We start from the raw sequence: 8,091 nt of genomic DNA, 5'->3' as shown, positions 1-8,091 counted from the left end.
TGTGTTGAAAAATAATTTTCATTAATTATTGCATTGATTATTTGTTGATTTAGGAGAATTAAATAATCTTTAATACAGATGTTAACCGATTTTTAGGCCGGACCAACACTAAGACTTAGGTCAGTATAAAGCCTCGAAATGCATAGTAAGCCTAATTATTTATAATCCATTCACAACACCCATTAAGGTAGCTCAATTTGAAGAAAACAAACAAACAAAATCTGGCTATAAATAGGACTATCCAATGAAGAGCATTAACTTCACCCGACCTGTAAACAAATAATATCAATAATATGGAAGCTCACCTCACTTCACCCTCACAATCTTCAAATCACACATATTAATATTTGGGAGCTCAACTCTCTTCATCATTAATAATAAACATCTTATACATATTTGCAATCTCACATAATTAATTTTATAACTCTATAACAAAGTTATTATAATCTAAATAAAAATACATTATTATTGGTCATGCCGAATTTTAGATTTAAATAAAGATAATAAAAGCAAATTAAAATATCTGTTGCGAGGAAAGAAAGCAAGTTAATAAAAAATAAAGTCACATGTCACCTGAGAAAAAATAGTTGAACATGTGTGAATGTTATACTCAGAGAGTAAGATGTTAATGTTAAATATAATTTCTATAACTATCTAGATCTAATGCATCACATAGTTCAAACAATTCAACCAATATTTACACAAAAAATAACTTGGAGCATGCACGCACCCATGTGTCACATCAATACATAAATGAGAACTGATATCGTATACAACTTTCTTAATCCAATACATGCCAGCGAAGTTAACTCAAGCTGAACTTTCACTTAATAATCCAAGTATAGGTGCTAACGAGATCAACTCAAAGCCGTGCTCACCCCGATTTATCCATATATAAGGAGCGGGTCCCAACGAGTCAAACTTCAGTCATAACTACGTGTCATACCCATATCCATATCCGCACTATACTCATCTCAATACACACTCACACAGCTCCAAGTTATTTTAAGGCGACATCTGTGAATAAATTTAATAATATATACAGCAAATGAGCGTGTCTAACATTTAACTAATCATATAAATACATACAAGTGAATGGATGAGTGTGCCTTAAATATAAATTAATAATATTGAAATTACAAATAAAATCAATATCAAACTCACAGTGCAACCCAATACTTATTGGTTTAGCTGAGAAGAAAAAAATTATTAATTTGAATCACCTAAGCAAACATACCAAATAACTATTAATAATAGACTAATAATAATTAATTAAAGAAACAAAAGACTTTTAGGTTTGTATCAAAAATTTAACAGAGTTTCCTCTATACCTAGTACCTAACATCGCTGCAAGAAAAATCTTATTTATATCTCAACAAACCAAAGGCCTCAGGCCCATAACAGAACACAATACAACACAATGCCCATTTAGGGCTTACAAGCATCCTAAGTTACGTCCAAAACTCTAATCTCCAGCTTGGTTACTGAACTTCTCTACAGTCCAATTAAAACCACAATCTCAAAAGCTCTTACTAAAATATCATGATATAATTATAATCAAGTTAATCAATAAAACTTTAATTTCATATTAAATTTCTAATGAATATTCAACAGCATTCCCTCTTAAAATTTGACTAAATTTCTTGTCATAAAACTAAAATCCACCATTCAATAATTATATCAACTTACACAAATTTTGAATTTATATCTTCATACAATTATTAATTCAAACACTTCATACTCAAATCTAAATTAAAATATTCCAAAATATATCCACATCACAAAAAATCCAACTAAACATTTATATTTATTTTCCAAAAATATTCCACAATGACTTAAAAATTCATTAAACACCATATATGTACTATCTTAAAATAATTTTAGTTCCATTAAAATAACATATTCAACTTAACCCAATCCTTAATACTAAAATTGACAATTTGTATATTCAAATTTATATAAAATATTCTAACTGTTAGATAAATTTTAAATTTTAATCATATGTTCCAGACATCAAAATACAACATCAGTAAAAATTTTAGCATCAAATTATCTCTACATAATGAGATATCAAAATATCTATCAAATCCTTTAAATTCTGAATTTTTTTATAATAGTTCTTACTTAGACAACTCATACAAAATAATTTATATCTTACAAACCATAAGTTTAAAATTTACCAAAATTTATCACAACAGTCCCAACATCCAAAGATTATCTATACCAAATTTTATAATTTTCTAAGTATCCTAACTATTTATTTTCTCAAATTTCAGTAGCTAAAATTCAGAATTTCAAATGCAGTCAGCCTATGTTCAATAATTTATTTCTCCAAATCCAACATTTGAAAAATTATCAAATTTTAATAATAACTTTTACACATATAGACCTCAAACATATCTAAAAATAAACTGTAAAAGATGCACCAAACTCATCTGGAAGGAAAACAAAGTTGCTGCTCCTGCTCAATCCTTATAGACCTCAAACATATCAAAAAATGAACCGTAAAAGATGCACCAAAACTCATCTTGGCGGAAGACAAAGTTGCTGCTCAATCCCTATTTCTGCTCCTATTCATCATCTTCCTCTCTTTCTCTCTCTAATTTCTTAGTTTTCATATCACTCTCCCTCTTTTCCCTTTGCTGACATCTATCTTTACTAGAGAAATCTCAAAAATCTAACTACTATCTCCCTCATTCCCTTCTTCTTCTTCTCCTTCTCTCTCTCTGTTTTTCCTTTCATTTTCTTTTTCTCGATTCTTCTACTCTCCATTTTTTTGGTTTTATAATTCTAGAGAAGTGGCTGCTAGCTGTCTCTCTTTTTAAATAAATTTCATTTTGGTCCTTAAATTCTTTAAAAATCATATTTTCTACTCTATAACTTTTAAAACTTTACTTTTAGGCTTAAAATTAAATTAAATTTTTCTCACCAAAACTTTATAAATTATATTTCCATTCAAATAATACTTGTATTTAATATTTCTTCAAAAATTGGGGTATTACAATAGATAACTTATATTATTTTGTATGAAAAGATAAAAAAATAAAGAGAAAATGAAAGAAAGAAGGTGTAAATGTAGAATAAAAAAAATATTATTTTAAAATATTTATTTTTAATTTAATTTAAAAAAAATAAAATTTTAAATTATTTTTTAATAATATCTAAAAGATTATTTTAAAAAAATCAGTTTTAAATAATTTTTTAACTTTTTAATTGCAAGTAAACTAAATATTTTCCACTCTTGTTTAAACTCACGTTTCATGTTTATAAATTTAATGGATTACACTTTTTTAACACTTTTATTATTACTCTTCAAGCACTTTTACTATAAATATATTTTATAGTTTTTAATATATTAATTTAATTCAATTATAAGATATTTATTATTATTATTATTATTATTATTATTATTATTATTATTATTATATACATTTGCCTGTATAATCCAATTACAAGATATTTATAATTATTAATAAATTTAATTTAATAATATTAAAATTATTGTAATATTATAAAAAAAATATAATAAATATATTTTAACCATTAATTATGATAAGAGTCTCATAAAATTCATTATAATCAACAGCTATTACAAAATATATATATATATAAAACACATTTTTATATTCACACAAATACAGAAACTATTGTTCGTGATTTATAATGTGATTTTATATTATTGTATATACCTAATAATTTATCAAAACGTGAATTCATGTTGTCACAATTCCACAGGTATAACTCGTAGTCGTTGGGCCTTCTGTAGGGTGAGGCCAAACCTATCTTCCATGTTCATGCTCTCTGGTGTAATCCCATCTTCAAGTTTCCAATCAAAGGAATGGATCAGTGATCCCAACATTAAGTGTAACATCCTGATTCCCAATGGCAATCCAGGGCAAATTCGCCGTCCACCACCAAAAGGAATAAGCTCAAAATCACACCCTCGAACATCCATATCCGAACCCAAGAATCCCTCTGGCATAAACAACACTGGATCCTCCCAAAGACTTGGGTCCCTACCTATGGCCCATGCATAGACCAACAATTGAGCACCTTTAGGAACTGTAAAGCCACAGATTTCTACGTCTTCCCCTGCTTTGCGGGGCAAGAGTAAGGGGACTGCCGGATGCAATCTGAAAGTTTATTTGATAATTGCTTTCAAATAGGGTAACTGAGTAATGTCTGATTCCTGCATATAGCTGCCCCTGCTAATTGTCTGCTCAAGCTCTTCTCCTGCTTTCGATAAAGTCTTGGGGTTGCAAACTAGTTCTGTCATTGCCCATTCCAATTTGCTTGAGGTTGTATCAGTCCCAGCAGCAAATAGATCCTATAATTAAAATACGATTAGGTGAATGAGACCCATATTAGTAAGGGAACAAAGTGGAAAGGGCTGCTTAATTGAACATGACAAATACATGATAGACAAAGAACAGAGTAAATCCAACATTAAAAAAAAAATAAATAAAGTGCAAGGAGAGAATCAGAGAGAACTGAACTAACCAAGAACAAATGTTCCATGCAATTCTTATCCATCTCTTTGTTGTTGTGTTCATTCAGAGTGAGAAGGGTACCAAGCAAGTCGTTGTTTAGGATATAACCCTGCTCTTTTCTTAACTCTGCAAGCGTTGATCGATGATACGATCAAACAGATCAAGAATCCTTGCAGAGTGATTTGTTGTGCGACGCATTACACCCAGTGGATCGATCTTTCTGAGCATAGGGAAATAATCAGCCAAGTTTGGTTTTCTTACTTCATCCATAAGGCACCTCACCACCTCCTTGAACTCCCGTACGGTATCCGAATTTGAATTAGTCAAATCAAGAGAAAAAATATTAGTGTTTGGGGTAATGAGCAATATATATATATATATATATATATAAAGAAAAAATTAAATTAAAAAAAAAGACTTTCTCTTTTTTTTTAAAAAAAATATTTTTTATTTTTTAAATTCTAATCATTTTATTTACATATAAAAAATATTTATACACATATAATATATATATATATATATATATATATATATATATATATATATATATATAAATACATACTATCAATTTAATAGTACAATTAAACAATAAAAAATATTTTTTATGAAAAATATATATAAATTATTTTTTGAAAAACAAAAGAAATTTTAGAGTCAAATATATTAAAAAGGATGAAACTTAAAAAGCCATACAACTACTGTAATTTATAAAATTTATAAATTATATATTTTATTAATTTTATTCATATTATACGTGTGCATTTACACCTGCAATATCCATAGGTAGAGTGATCATAAAAAATATGTTTTAATGATATCCTTTTTTATATTTCCCTATATTTTTTAAAAATTTAATAAGAAATTAACAATAAAAATAAAGTTTTATGAGTATTTGATGCATAAATACATTTAAAATTGAATATTTCTATTATTATTATTATTATTATTATTATAAGCCAACATATTACTATTATATATATGTCACGACCCAACCTATGGGCCGGACCGGCACTAGGACCTAAGCCAGCTTAAAGCCCCTGAGACCCGTAGTAAGCCTAACTATTCCTCAAATCTATAACCAGGTCCACAATTTAGGCCCAATATGCACATAAAATAATTTAAATTAAACTGTTATAATTATATTTTGAGCCAACTTAACCCAGAAATTTTCAGAAACTAAAATCAGGGGAGCCCAACTCAACCCTGTTATCTCATTTACAAACTGTTTAAATACCATACAAATCTTCATTTATTAATTTCAAAAATTTAAATTAACACAATTTCTAACAAGGTCCACACTATTACTAACACATGCGGAGTTCTAGATTTTAAATTTAGAAAAGATAGTAAAACAATTAAATAATCAACGTTAAACCTGCGAGGAAGAAAACAGGTTGTTCTGTAAAATAACTTCTCCTGTGGCCTGGAAAAATATTGAACAGGAATGAGCGTTTGACTTAGAGAGTAAAATATCAATTTTAACCATAATCTCTATAACTATCTAAAACTAATGCACCCTATAGAGTGAAATGCAACAACAGCAATAATTTCACATCATAGCAGCAAAAAGGTAATTTGGAGTACTCACACACCCAGTAATATCAATCATAATATATGGGAGCTGATCCCCTATACAGCTCTCTTAAATCCAACCTGGTGCCAGCGAAGAACTCAAGCCGGACTTTCGCTTAATAAACCAAATCGGGGTCCCAGCGAAGAACTCAAGCCGCGACTACCCCCGAAGGATCGGGTCCCAGCGAAGATCTCAAGCCGTGACTACCCGTCTTATCCATAGCCAATACCACATCACACGCACGCTAACGCACGCACACTGCTCCAAATTACCACAACAACATACATAGCACTTTAACAGTTGTGAATGCAACATAAAACGTGCCTAGAGTTTAACTACATAGATATATGCATATAGGTGATGCATGGGCATGCTTGAACATATAATAATATTGAAATTACAATTAAAATTAATATTTTACTCACAGTACACCGATGACTATTGTGGCTGCTGGATGCAGAAAAATAGCTGACCTCGATCACCTAATAATTAAATTATAAATTTATTAGTACTAAGTTAAGATAAAACTCTAAAGAGGCAATAGACAGCCTAATTCATGCCGGAAATCCAGCAGGGTTTCCCCTATACTTGGTGTCTATCCAACCTGCAAAAAGGCTCAAATAACACTTCTAAATTCTCAATTTCCACAACCACATCTCATCAATATCACATGGCCCCTCCTGGGCCCTCCAAATCAGACAATACTCAAAATCTTAAAAACTACGTTTTAGTCCCTATAATTGACATTTTTCAAAAATCCACTCAAACAAGCTCTAAAAATTCTAAAATTTTGCCTTGCGGTCCTTAATAATATTATAAGGCTATTGCAAAATGAATTGTAATTTTCTAATCACCCATGAATATTTTATTCAAGAATTTTACTCGATTCCATAAGTTTCCAACATTTAACATATTCTTAATTCAACCTAATTAAATATTCACATATTTAAACCTCCATCCTCAAGCTTCAACCAATTATATAAAATTTAATTATCTTAATTCCAAATAATCTTATATGCCCACATGCTAAAAATCTAACTAAAATTCATCTATATTTTTCAAAAATATTCTACAATCACTCAAAAATTCAACAAACACCATAGAATATCTCCAAATAATTTTACTTTCATCATATATTTTTCTTAGAATTTTTCTCTAATTTTTCCTGTTTAAGAAACACTGTATTTATGCTCCACAGACAGAGAAATAATAAAAATAGTCTTACCCGAAGTTTATCTGTGTCTCAAAAATTCCAAAAATTTATGAGGAAGCCTCTGGAAGTTGAATCATCTCCATAGCCCACCGTAGCCACCGCCGGAACCACCGCGCACAGTGGCTGGTCGCTGGCGACATCTGCCGGATCTGATCATACCACCATGTTCCTCTCCTCTTCCTCAGTCCATAGGTGGTCTCGGATCGTCGATCCAACGGTCGGATCGTCCTAGATCTGACGAAAAAGCTTGAAAAACCCGAAATTTCTCTCCTCCATATCTCACTCATCCGACCCCCATTTGCTACAAAATTAGTATCAAAAGAAAGCTCTCGGAACAAGCTTTCCAACGCTACCTAAATTGCCTCGATCGGACGTCGGATGAAGCCGGAATCGCGCCGGAAAGCCGTTGCCTACTGTGCGCGCGTTTTCTCTCTCTTCTCCCTCTTTTGCCACCGTTTCTGGTGGTCTGGCAGTCGCTAGACGGTCGCCGGCCGGGTGGGGAGCCGCTTGGGAGGTTGCCAGCCGGTCACCGGAGAAAGAAAAAAGAAGAAGAGAGGGGAGAAGAGGAGAGAAGAGAAAATTGGGGGGGGGGGGGTTCCTCCTCCCGTTTTTGAACCTTTTTTCTTTTTTTTTTTTTTTATAAAAAGGCCGGCTGTGATAGTGGAAACCCACTGTCACACGCCAAAATCCCATCATCATCATTTTTTTTTTCTTCTGGATGTTACAATATATATATATATATATATATATATTACCATACTGTTACATGATATATGCATACCCCTTTCAAAACTTTGCCCCATATGCTTTGTGAA

At 30.9% G+C, this 8,091-nt stretch overlaps 1 long non-coding RNA gene and 1 pseudogene across 1 annotated transcript; both read right to left on the bottom strand.

Annotated features, from left to right (window-relative positions):
- Positions 1-3,721: 3,721 nt before the first annotated feature.
- Positions 3,722-4,832, bottom strand: LOC131174657 (geraniol 8-hydroxylase-like; annotated as a pseudogene).
- An 874-nt stretch (positions 4,833-5,706) lies between these two features.
- LOC131174552 (uncharacterized) lies at positions 5,707-7,614 on the bottom strand. Its single transcript, XR_009144923.1, has 3 exons — positions 7,289-7,614; positions 6,489-6,545; positions 5,707-5,913 (listed from the first exon to the last, which is right to left on the bottom strand). It is a non-coding gene; the product is annotated as an uncharacterized LOC131174552 (long non-coding RNA).
- Between the last annotated feature and the right edge of the window lie 477 nt (positions 7,615-8,091).

This window comes from Hevea brasiliensis, chromosome 16, assembly GCF_030052815.1.
Source record: "Hevea brasiliensis isolate MT/VB/25A 57/8 chromosome 16, ASM3005281v1, whole genome shotgun sequence".
Lineage (NCBI taxonomy): Eukaryota > Viridiplantae > Streptophyta > Magnoliopsida > Malpighiales > Euphorbiaceae > Hevea > Hevea brasiliensis.
Note: the sequence above shows the minus strand (reverse complement) of the source record. Positions and strands in the feature narration are given on the sequence as shown.